We start from the raw sequence: 12,016 nt of genomic DNA, 5'->3' as shown, positions 1-12,016 counted from the left end.
AGTCCTTTTTTGGGTGATCCCACATTGGCATGAGGATGTTGAGGTTGGAGAGTGCAGAGATAGGAAAAAAGGGTAACACCTGGCAATCCATAGAAGAGAATTTTACCAGCAAATATTGTTATGATGACCTCCTGTTAAGAAAGGAAAGGTCATTCTGTGTTTAGAATAAAATATTCTTTTGTTTAAAGTATATAATAAGTTTGAGACAATTTCATAGGTAACATTTAATTTTAAAAGATTACTAAACTTTATTTACCTAAGTAATTATGAAATAGTTAAACTAATATTAATAAAATTCAACTCCCCCATAAGGGTTTGGGAAGGAATAAACTAATGAAGGAGGGTGCCAACTTCTGACAGGGGAATGGTCATGGGCAAAGGTCAAGACTTCTCTGCATGGAACTAGAGATGGGAGGAAGACTGTGAGATGCCTCTTCTCTGATCATATCCATTCTGTCCAAAGATGCCTTGAGACCCTATCTTATTTTCCCAACATTCTCCTAGACAAAAGCCTGAGCAACTGGCCCAGGAAAGTCACCTTCTGGCCCAGAAAAGGTCATTAGTTCATACCTACTGAGGAAAAGAGTGTCAGACAGTCATAGTTTGCTGGGGAAACAGTGTGGCAGGTAGAGAGATGGATAGTTGGTGCCATGTACATCTCTGTTCACAGTATCCAATTATTTGTATACTTTTAAAAATGTTTTTTAATATGCTTTATAATGGGGACCAAATTTGACCGAACTAAGTGATTGAACTAAGAAAAACTGACCTGTACCAAGTAAGCCTGGTAAATACACTTCAACAAAGAGTGAATTTCTGGAGAAGATAAAATGGATATAATAAAAATAGGTGATCTTTAAATGGACAGTGTAAAAAAAATGGAAAGAGCTGGAGAAAAAATGTTAAAAGAGGATCCAAAGTTTTAAGCCTGTTTATAGGTCAAGGCTTAAGTAAGAGACACCAGGAGAAATTCAAGACTCAAGAGGAAATGAAGAGGGTATAACTGTGGAAACCAAATGCATGGGAAAAGGGAAGAGAATGAGGTCAAGAGCACAGGAGAAGGTAAACGCCAAAGAAGGGGAGCTGCTGCTTCTGAAACCGGAGAAAACAAATATGAATCAAAGATACAGCTAAATGTGCACTTACAGAAGTAGGAGGCTGGTGGGATGTATTCTCCTGACATCGGTCAGTAGGTTATCTGCTGAGATGGGCTTTGGATTTGAGGATGGACACGGGTTCACAAGAAAAGTAATAAAGACTTTTAAACATGGTTTCAGGGAGGAAAAATAACTAATTAGAAGCTGATAAGAGGATCACCATGCAGTGTGAGAACTGGCTGAATTGGAACTAGCAAATGTAGAACCAGTGATTTAATACAGCAATTTTCAGCTTTTTTCATCTCATGGCACACATAGACGAATTACTAAAATTCTGCAGCACACCAAAAAAATATTTTTTTTGCTGATCTGACACACAAAAAAAGTAGATATAATTTTGATCCATTCACACCAGATGGCTATTGTTGTGTTGGCTGTTGTCATTTTTTTTATTTGACAATTTAAGGGAAAAGAGGTCAGTGCCCCTGACTAAGTAGTCAGGTATTGCATGTTTTAAAAATACTTGTGGCACACCAGTTGAAAATCACTGATTTAATAAATATGTGCAAGATTTGAGACTAAGTTCTGTTACATTAACTCTTTGGAATGTGAAAGGAAAAAATCTGAATGTTTAAAAATTTGTTGGACTCAAAAAGCTTTAAAACGTTCAGGTCCAGTGTAACCCAAATGAAGTTGGTCTTGTTTGTGACTCTGTTCAGCAAGGGGTTGTATCTAGAGGAAACCGAACATCAGCATCCACATTAATAAAAATATAATTCAAATATTCATTTCTGACATGTAAAAACAGTCCAAGTGTAAATTGTGTATTATACAATATTTTCAAGTCTTTTTAAATGCTGTTTTTCCCAGAGATGTTCTTCACCACCCCTCATTCATTATACAGGAAAAATACTTCACCACCTTTTTCTCTTTCCCAAATCCTTAAAATTATCTCCCTAAAATCATCCCGTGTTACTTTTTATCTTTTCTACCCCTTCTCTCAGTCTTTTATAATGTAAACCAATATGATCTCTCTGTGTTCATTTCTTTTTCTCACCATCCCTTTTAGGCTTGATGGATGCCTGAACCACAAACGGTTTTGCCACCTTTGAAGGGTGCATTGGGAAGTGGGGAATTTTTGTGAACATTCATACTAACATTTTTAGTCCCTGGAGTATCAGAAAATAACAATGCCAGTTGCCAATTTATTGCCTCTCATCTCCAAATTCAACCTTTCTATCTGCTCCCTAAGCACGCATCTGAGCCCTTTAAATATTTTTGCTTTGCCAGATGGCATGACATTAAACTTTTTCTGTAGAAGGTGCTGGAGAGACTTCAGGGGAAAAAAAAAAAAAAAGGTTTTGCTCCTTGGTTCTGGTGTGCTTGCTCGGAAGCTTCTGCAGTGTTGGTGGTGTCTTCAGCTCCTGGTTCCTGCAGTACACGTGGCTTTCTCCAGCACCAAGGCCTTGCACGGCAGCCAGCAGTATACTCCGTAACCAGCAACTGCATCTTCTCAGGCAGTTTTATGTAGAGCGCCTCCAGGAAGACAGCTCTCCATAAACAGATTTCCTTGGCACGCAAAGGGCACATTTCCAGCAAGCTCCAAAAGGCAGAAAACCTGCAAGTTCTGGTGGCACCATGGCAACTCCTTTGCTTTCCGTAACTTATGACTCCTATCCCGTATGGTCTGCATCTTGGCCCTGGGTGCTCTGTCTCAGCCGCAGGGGAAGTGGCTGCTTGTATGCTGGCTGTCTCTCTATTCTTCAGAGTTCCTTTTACTTCTTATTAGCTAACCCTCTGTTACCGTAATCCCTTTATACTTAATAATTACTTAGATTAAATTTTACCTGTTCAAATTACTCTACAGTTTCTCCAACCAGAATGAACCCAGACTCATACAATATATCTGAAGAAATATGAGAATTAGTTGACAAAAGGGTATAATTTTCAAATATCCAATGACTCTTACATGTAAACATTGTCTTCCACACAGGAAATGACTCAAATGCATCTGACCAGTTCTCTAACCAGATCATTTAGAAACAGGACAGGATGTAATTTACAACTAGATAGTTTTGTTTACTGAATCCAAACAACCAACTCTATACTACCAGTAACAGAAACAAAGATTCCTACCTTGCATGAAAAACCGTGCCATGAATTGCTTAGAGGATTAAATGAGAAAATACGTATATTACGGAGGGAAAAAAATCACTTAAGACTGGGACAGTACCTCTCAGACAGAGAGAGACATAGAACTACCTGTGTTTTAGAACCCACTAACCAGTTTTTGAAGATGAGGCCTTTTTAGGGTTCCTGGGTAATTAATCAAAAAGATAGCTAAATTGTTTTGCATAAAACAGAATCAGTTAGATGGAGCCAGAGAGGAAGGGAGAACATTTTCAAGAGGGAGGGAATCCCAGGAGCAAGGCTGGAGGCTGCAGCCCAAGTAGAAATTATCCATGGAAATTCCACCATCATTGTCCCAAAACTCCAGTAAATCTGCTACTTACACACTTGAGTTCGTTGTTATTTGGCACCGGGCATCAGGACCATCTGGCAGGGCAACGTGGAAATGATGAGCACACACAGGGAAAGTGGGTACAGAAAGTTCCAGATAGCAAACGGTGAATACAGTGTACAGTGACTGACACAAGAAAGCATTCGGTAAATACTAATTTCCTTTTTTAAAAAATTTGCGGTATAAGATAAATTCTCTGACTTTGGGGAATTAATAAATTTGTTACAAGTTCAATGATTATAGGCACATTGTCAGAAAAAATATGAGTATACAACAATTGTATGGTATCAATTATAGGTATTGTGAGCTCAGAAAGTCAGGGATCAATTGAAAAGTTTTCTGAATTAGAGTGGGTAAGGAATTATATAATGCCTTGTGAATATAAGATGTTCAATTCCTACTTCTTTCAATTAATTTAAGAAGGGAAGAAGAGTACCAAGTGCATTCTAAATGGAGGTAACAAGGAAGAAGGAGAAAAACAAATATTTTGCATATTTATTGCAATGTTGTACTGAGACTCAGCTTGACAGCATAACCAAAAATGAAGTCATTTTAACTTTTGAGCAGTGGAGTGACATATTTTGGAAGATGACCTATAAGGAGTTAGCAGGCTAAGTCATATTAAAGAGAGAAAAACTGTTAGGAAAGAGATCAAGGAAGGAGTTGGTTGCAGTCATTCAGACTGCGGTTGTGAAAACCTGGATTTGCTTGCTGGCCGTGAGAGTGGAAGAAATGAGTGGTTCCAGCCGATGCTGAAATGGAATGAGGGTCTGGGAAGACAGGGCTGGCCTCGAGCTGATGGCTGTAAACAAAACAAATACAAAAGTCCGGGACAGTTGGTGATAGAAACAAATACAAGGCATTTCTTTACATTAACTTATTTTTGCTCTCAATGTGACTCGCTTCTGTTGGTTCGTCATGTAGTGCCGCATGTGATCATATTCCTGTGCATGAAGTAACAACAGTTTTGTTGCACCCTAGAATTTGTTCACTGGGCTCCAGCTGTTTCCTAGTCCACCCACACCGATCACCGAGCTGTGGTGGATGCCATTTCCTTGTCCTGGGGAAACGGTTTAACATGAGTCAGAATCTCCTGATTTTTGAGTAAAGCAAACCCTTTGCTTCCCACAGGCTCTGGTTCCCAAGAGGAATAGCATAACGAATCTCATCTGTTCCTACATCCGTTCCCACTCCACCAAGGGGGACAAACTGGCTGTGTGACCTAGGTGCCCTTTTGGTCTCTCAAAAACTAAGCAAGGTGCTTTTGGGTTACCATTCTGGTAAGGCCAGGGAAGTACGTTTCAGAGAGTATAAAAAGAAGGTTTCTGCCCTCCCTGTTCCGGGGTCCTTTCCAGTGCTGCTCTGCCTCCAGCTGTGGCCTGAGATAACGGTACCTTTGTCTGACTTGAAGATTATTCCTGACCAGCTCGGCCCAATAAAACCACAGTGTGATACACATAACTATTTGCAATTTGCAAATAGCTTCCTTAAAAAAGTTAAAACAGATGAGATTAATTTTAATAACTTATTTAACTCAATACAAATATATTGAGATTTTATCAATATCAAATTATTAATATTTACAGTATTTTGCTTAAGGGTTCAAAATTCGGTATGTGTTTTACATTTCTAGCACACCTCAGTTTGAACTTGCCAAGTTTCCGGTGCTCAACAGACACGTTTGGCTACTGGCCACTGGGGTGAATAGTGCAATTCTAAACATTCTGTTTTTTTTAAGAAAGGCATACATAAAATTCAGCTTAAACATGAAATTTCAATTATTTTGCAAGTTATTACCTAACTTCGAGTTCTCTTATTTTTTCTTAATTTTATGAAGTCTTATCTTCTTAGTTGTGCACATCTTTATACCTGATACAACAATTTCTTCAGGGTACATAATGGACATTACGGTTCTCTGCCCAGATCCCCTCTCAGGGAGGAGACACCCAGCCACCCACCCGGGGCCCCTGAGTATTGTTGCTGATGGCTCACAGCTGCCCCCTCTCTCTGGGCATTACCCTAGGTTGTGGGGACCTGCCACCCCTAATGTTATGCACTCTTAAGGTTGACCTGAAGCCAAATGGCTGATGAAGGGACACAGGTCTGTCTCCCTTTACTCCACTCAGGACAACTCTAAAGGGCCATCTCAGCTCCTGAGACCCTGTAGGGTAAACTAAGACCTTTTTTGCAATTCTTCTATGAGTGAGCATCTCCCCCTGCCCCATCCTGCCTTCTTGAGAACCACTCCCCCCTCCACTTCCCACTCCCCCAAAAACTCTGCTTGCATCTCTCCATCTCCAAATCTGTTTCTAGAAAACCCAGTTTAAGAGAGAATATAAAGTAGTCTCTCTTCTATCCAAGCAAGATTATAAGCAGTGTTTGAGTAAAGAGGAGGAAAAGTAGGAGTCAACTTTGATTCGTTTCTGTGTTTTGTAATTATACCTCACCACACATGAATTCTCTGTGACCCTCCCTCTATTCGCTCTCGTTGTCTTTCTTGTCCTATAGAGAGTCTTTCCCAAAACCCAGTTACAACTGAGTAAAAGGTATGATAAAAACTGGGATTCATCAACAACACTGTGTTGAAACATGAGAAAATTATCTCAAAGGAAAAAAAAAAAGGCATCAACTGCACGATACAGTAAGCCATACATTTCCTGCACTGACAGAATACTACTACCTTACTTACTCTCCCGTGCCTACCTGCATACGCAGAGATGCAGAGCACTTGTACAGGTCACAGTAGCATTATCTTCTTATGCCTTCTGCTTCCTTCTCCTTCCTCCGGGAAGTCCCGTCTTTCTGGCCTTCATATCCTTATGTCTGTGAGTCTCTGACTTCCCTAAACACTCTCTGGTTCATCACCAGGAATCTGAAAGTCTTAGAATGATAGTCTGGTCCAGCCATTTAAAACTTTAAGGAGATCAGAAAGGGGAAATCAGAATCACTCTTGTCTTAAAACTTAGGCTTGCCTGTCACAGGAAGATCTTTGACTCTCAAACTCTTAAGATGATTCTCACGGAGAATGTTGCCTCTTACTATTCCTGCCTTAACCATTTTTGATGACTTTATATCTCTGTCACACATACACATACTCATTCAGGTTAATAACAATTCATTCTGCACAGTATTTCTGATGGCTGGTTCATATCTTACAAAGTCACAATCGACTGATTTGTCTTATAGCTAAGACCATTATAACCTAGGTTAGTGCAAGAGGGAAGGAATTATTCCTATTATTTTTCCATTCCCTGCTGCTATATCTCAAGTCCTCTAAATAGTTAGAAGTAGTCAGTTCTTAGATCTGAATTAAGTTAGAAGACTTTGATTCTCCATCTGATTTGGTCTCTTACTGAAGTTGTTGTGACTGTTTTAGTATCTGCAATATTCCTCTATCTATACCTAATTGTAGTATAGACTGTAATAATATAATGACTAAAAGTGCTTTGCATTCCTGAAAAAACCTTTTTGGCCTATAAATTTAGGTTTAGAAAATTGGATAAATCTCACACAAAGTAGACTGGATTCCTTTCCCTCAAAAACCTTGCTGCCTCTTTGGTCTTGATAAAATCCAGAGGGGTGGTGGAAACAACTTTAAAGCATGTGGATATTTACCTGATGAGTCACAATAAATATGTTTTTAATGGGTATTTTTATTTTGTCTACAACTAAGAAATGACTGTGTTAGAAATACGGAAACCATGGAAGTTACTGTGCTCCTGTGAAGTATTAGGTTTGCCACCCTGGTGATACTGTAATGGCACCAAGAGGTCAGTGACTAAGGGCTTTTCAGAAGAGGGACCTTACATTTGGTGAAGGACAGATTGTGGAAGTCATAGGGATAAGGGGATTCTGGCATAAATAATACTTCAGGCACTGAGAATGTGTCTGAAAATACCTAGTAATGCACAGTAGGTATTTCTATTAGCTCAGTGAAAGTGAAACTAGAGCAAGCCCTCACACAGTCAAGCATGGTCCCTCCTGCATTCAGCTAAGGGGCTTTTCTTCTTTTATCTTCCATCAGGAGATGGGAGTTTATAAGACAGAAGGGAATGTTCTTACTCCTTTTTCCTCTCATGGTCAGAACAAGGCTACAAAAGAATAGAAGGTCATGCCTCAGTATCACATAAAGAGTGGTTTCTCCAACCTTCGGTATTCGCCAGGAGTTTGGGGAACTCCTGGAAATGGGGGTCTGAGCTCATGCCCCACTCTCACCAATTGTTGTGGAATCACTTTGTAGGACAACAGATTCATGCTGGAGTCAACGGCACGGTTCCACAGAGTCTACCTCGTCCTGCTCTTCCTTTCTGCTTCCTGCTGCTCCCTCCATCCTCCTTCGCAAGTCCCTGCTGTGACAGGTCATTAGTATGAGCCTGAAGGAGGAGGTAGCCTGGAAGGGAGAACTTACTGCCCCAGAGTTCCTGTCAATCAGAGGAAAAGTCCAATCCCTCAGCTGCCCAATGACCCAGGCAGCCCACAGGCTTTTCAAAGCCCGCACTGCCCTGTACAACTTCTCGACTACATCAGCTTAGCTTTGCCATTCAAATTGATTGTTTACACCAGGTCATCCACCACCAGCATGGCAAATCACTTGTTCACAAAAGTAGCCCCAGGCTTGCTGAATGCCTTCTGCCCTCCTTCCTCCTCAACTCACATCCCAGCCCATGCACCCTGCTGCTCTCCCATTGGCTGTGCTCTCTAAGAATCTGTGGTTCCATAAGCTGCAGAAATGAAACTGCAAGGTCAGCTCTGACCTCAACTTGCAAGCCTTTTTGAAGAAGACAAGGAATGCTTCAGCCACTTTAGCTTGATGCTCAACACAAACCATGGGTATAGTCTGGTGGATTACTCCAAGGACCTTGTGACAGAGGATGCGATACAGGTGCTGGTGGGCCTGGCCAAGCACAGAGGTGTGGAAGCCACCTGGGAGTGTATGTTCAGTGGTGAGATCAGCTTCACCAAAGATCAGGCGGTGCTGCATGTGGCCCTGTAGAACCAGTCAAGCACACCCATTCTTGGTGCGCAACAAGGATGTGATGCCAGAGGTCAACAGAGTCCTGGAGAAGATGAAGTCTTTCTGCCAGCAGTCTGAAGTGGTTACTGGAAGGCTTATTCAGGCAAGCCCATCAGAGATGTCATTAACATCAGCACTGGCAGCTCAGACCTGGGACCTTTCATGGTGAGTGAAGCTTGTAAGCCTACTCTTCAAGAGGTCCCAGGGTCTGGTTTGTCTCCAGCATTGATGGGATGCACACTGCCAAAACCCTGGCCACCCTAAACTCTGAGTCCTCCCTGCTCATCACCACCTCCAAGACCTTTAACCAGGAAACTGTCATGAATGCCCAGACAGTGAAGGAGTGGCCTCTCCTGTGGGCCAAGGATCCTTCTGCAGTTGTGAAGCACTTTGTTGCCCTATATACCAACATGACCAAAGCGAAGGAACTTGGAATCGACCCTCAAAATATGTCCAAGTTCTGAGATTGTGTGGGAGGATGCTACTCGCTGTGGTCAGCCATTGGACTCTTCAGTGCTCTGCACATAGGATTTGACAACTTTGAGCAGCTGCTCTCAAGGGCCCGCTGGATGGACCAGAACTTCTGCATGGCACTCCTGGAGAATAACATCCCCATCTTGCTAGCTTTGCTGGGTATCTGATACATCAACGGCATTGGGTGTGAGACACACAACATGCTACCCTATGACAGGTATCTGCACTGCTTTCCTGCATACTTCCAAGAAGGGTGACATGGAGTCCAATGGGAAGTACATCATCAAGTCTGGTACAGATGGGCCCCACTGTGTGGGGGAGCCAGGGACCAATGGCTCACGTGCCTTCTACCAGCTCACCCACCAAGGCACCAAGGTGATACGCTGTGATTTGCTTATCCAGGTCCAGTGTCATCACCAGATAAGAGAAGGTCTGTATCACAAGATTCTTCTGGGCAACTTCTTGGTCCAGATTGGGGCCCTGATAAGAAGGAAGTCAACAGAGAAGGCCTCCAAGGAGTTTCAGGCTATGGGAAATAGTCCAGAAGACTTTGAGAAGCTGTTGTCACGCAAGGTCTTTGAAGAAAATCGTCTAGCCGACTCTACTCTGTTCACCGTTCTCACACCATTTGTTCCTGGAGGCTTGATCACCGTGGATGAGAACAAGATCTTCATTCAGAGTATCAGCTGGAACATCAACAGCTTTGATTAATGGGGACTGGAGCTGGGAACACAGCTGGCTAAGAAAATTGAGCCTGAACTTGATGGCAGTGTCCCACTGACCTTTCAGGATTCTTCCACCAGTGGGCAGATCAACTTCATCAAGAAGGAGTGTGAAACCAATAAACTCATGCTGGGCCACAAAACAAACAAACAAATAAATTAAAAAGGCCCATAATTCTGGCACATGTATCCAAAAATATTTTTTCTAGATCCCTAGTATTCCTAGAATTTAATCAAATGACTGCTCTTGTACTTAATTATAATATACTGGTACTATTATTTTTATACAGTATATTTTAAATTTCAATTTGCTGGAAAAATTATCAGAGTGGCACGCAGCATTGATTAGATTATGTATTCACTGTAATTTTGCTAATTAGAATGTCAAGAGAAAGTAGACATGGAGTTCAACTAATTCTCACTTTACTCATCCATAAACAGATACTTCTCATAAATAGCTGGTAATCTTTCCCCAGTTCTCAGGAAAAACTAACTGAATAGCTTCGGTAAAGTCTCCTATTACTAATTCTCTATGTTATAATGAAAAAAACCTGCAATTTGTATTGAAAGACACCCTGAAGCAGTAGCACAAGGATTAAATGACCATTGTTCAATAACAATAGTTAATATCTAATTGTTTAATAATAATAAGCTTGGCACTTGAACGGTCACAGCTGAAGATGCTCTCCTTGAGCATTAATCTAGTTCGGGCCTATAGCAAGCAGGTGAGCTCCATATCCTCTATTTCCTTCCTGTCTTCCTTCCCTCACTCATCCATTTCGACAGCAATATTTATTAAGCACCTAGTTTGTGGTAAGTATTGTTCATATATCCTTGGGACATATGAGTGAAATAAGCCAAAAATGGAGCTACATGTGGGGTAAAGAGGAATAAGTGGGGTAAAGAGAAATTATATATATATATATATATATATATACACACACACACACACATATATATGTATATATACATATATATACACCGTGTATATGTACATATACATATTTACACATTGTATATATATGTATATATACATACACATATATGTGTGTATGTAATAAATATTACAGGACATTGAGAAGTGGTAAAATCTGTAGGAAAAGAAGAAGAAACTAAGAACAATTGGAGGTTGAAGGTGATCGGTTTTAAATGAATGAGTCTGCCCCATTGAAAAGGCAGCATTTGGGCAAGGACTGGAGTCCATGTTGTAATGTCTTTCCTATTTTCTGATCCATAGATCTTACTTTGCTTTCATTATCCTTCCTGACGTTGTCTACTAAACACATAGGAAAATTATTTACTTATAGGCTCAAGATGACATAGATGTTAGGTCAGTGCCACTTGTCCTAATATCATTTTTTTATGATAGCGCATGATTTACCTTCTGAAAACCTAAGAAGCCTGTTCTTATGATGTGACATGGACGTGCTACCAAAAGTTGTCTCTTGTCCTCTCTCAGTTCCTTCACTGTTTTAAAATCTACTTCTTAAAGAAGCTGCATTATTTTCCCATCAGTCAGCCAAACTGCCTGAACTCACCACCATTAAGATATTCATTATGTTGTGGTAGTATTAGCAATTCTCTTTTCAAACTCAAATTTGCCATGGGAAATTTGACTCAAGAAAAAAACATTTGCATCGTGAAGGGAAAAGGCTGTGACATAGACTGGCAGGTTTACAGACTGAGGGCTTCAGGCTTCTACCAGTAGACCAGGGGTCAAGTGTGGGGTGGGGACAGGAGAATTAGTACGGATAGAGACCAGAAAAAGATTGTAAGGCCTTAAAATTGTCCTCGTACTCAAGAATGTTGTGGGACCCCCCAAAACAGATGATCTTCTGGAGGGTGAGTCCCTTGTAGCACAGGCTTGCCCCACTAGGTGAGTGTTCTAGGAACCCATCTGTATCCCTGTACCACCTGACGTTGCTGTGAGAGGCTGCGTTCAGCCTCAGTGAAATTTTTTGAAGACTCAGTGTGTTTGCCCATTTCACGATGGCTGATTTACCAGCATTCCTGCCCTCCCATGCTGAGTGTTCAGCAGTTTTTGACCAAAAAAAAATGGCATGGTCTTCACCCCCCACTCTCCCTATTCACCTGATTTTGCCCCAAACGACTTGTTTTTTGTTTCCCCCAGATGGAAAAAGTCTTCAAAGGGAGGCATTTTGCCAATATGGAATCGGTGAAACAGAAA

At 41.1% G+C, this 12,016-nt stretch overlaps 1 pseudogene; it reads left to right on the top strand.

Moving 5' to 3' along the window:
* The first annotated feature begins 8,240 nt into the window (after nucleotides 1–8,240).
* On the top strand, nucleotides 8,241–9,817 carry LOC112322222 (glucose-6-phosphate isomerase pseudogene; annotated as a pseudogene).
* The last annotated feature ends 2,199 nt before the right edge of the window (nucleotides 9,818–12,016 follow it).

Source organism: Desmodus rotundus, chromosome 2 (assembly GCF_022682495.2).
Source record: "Desmodus rotundus isolate HL8 chromosome 2, HLdesRot8A.1, whole genome shotgun sequence".
In the NCBI taxonomy this organism is placed as follows: Eukaryota; Metazoa; Chordata; class Mammalia; order Chiroptera; family Phyllostomidae; genus Desmodus; species Desmodus rotundus.
Note: the sequence above shows the minus strand (reverse complement) of the source record. Positions and strands in the feature narration are given on the sequence as shown.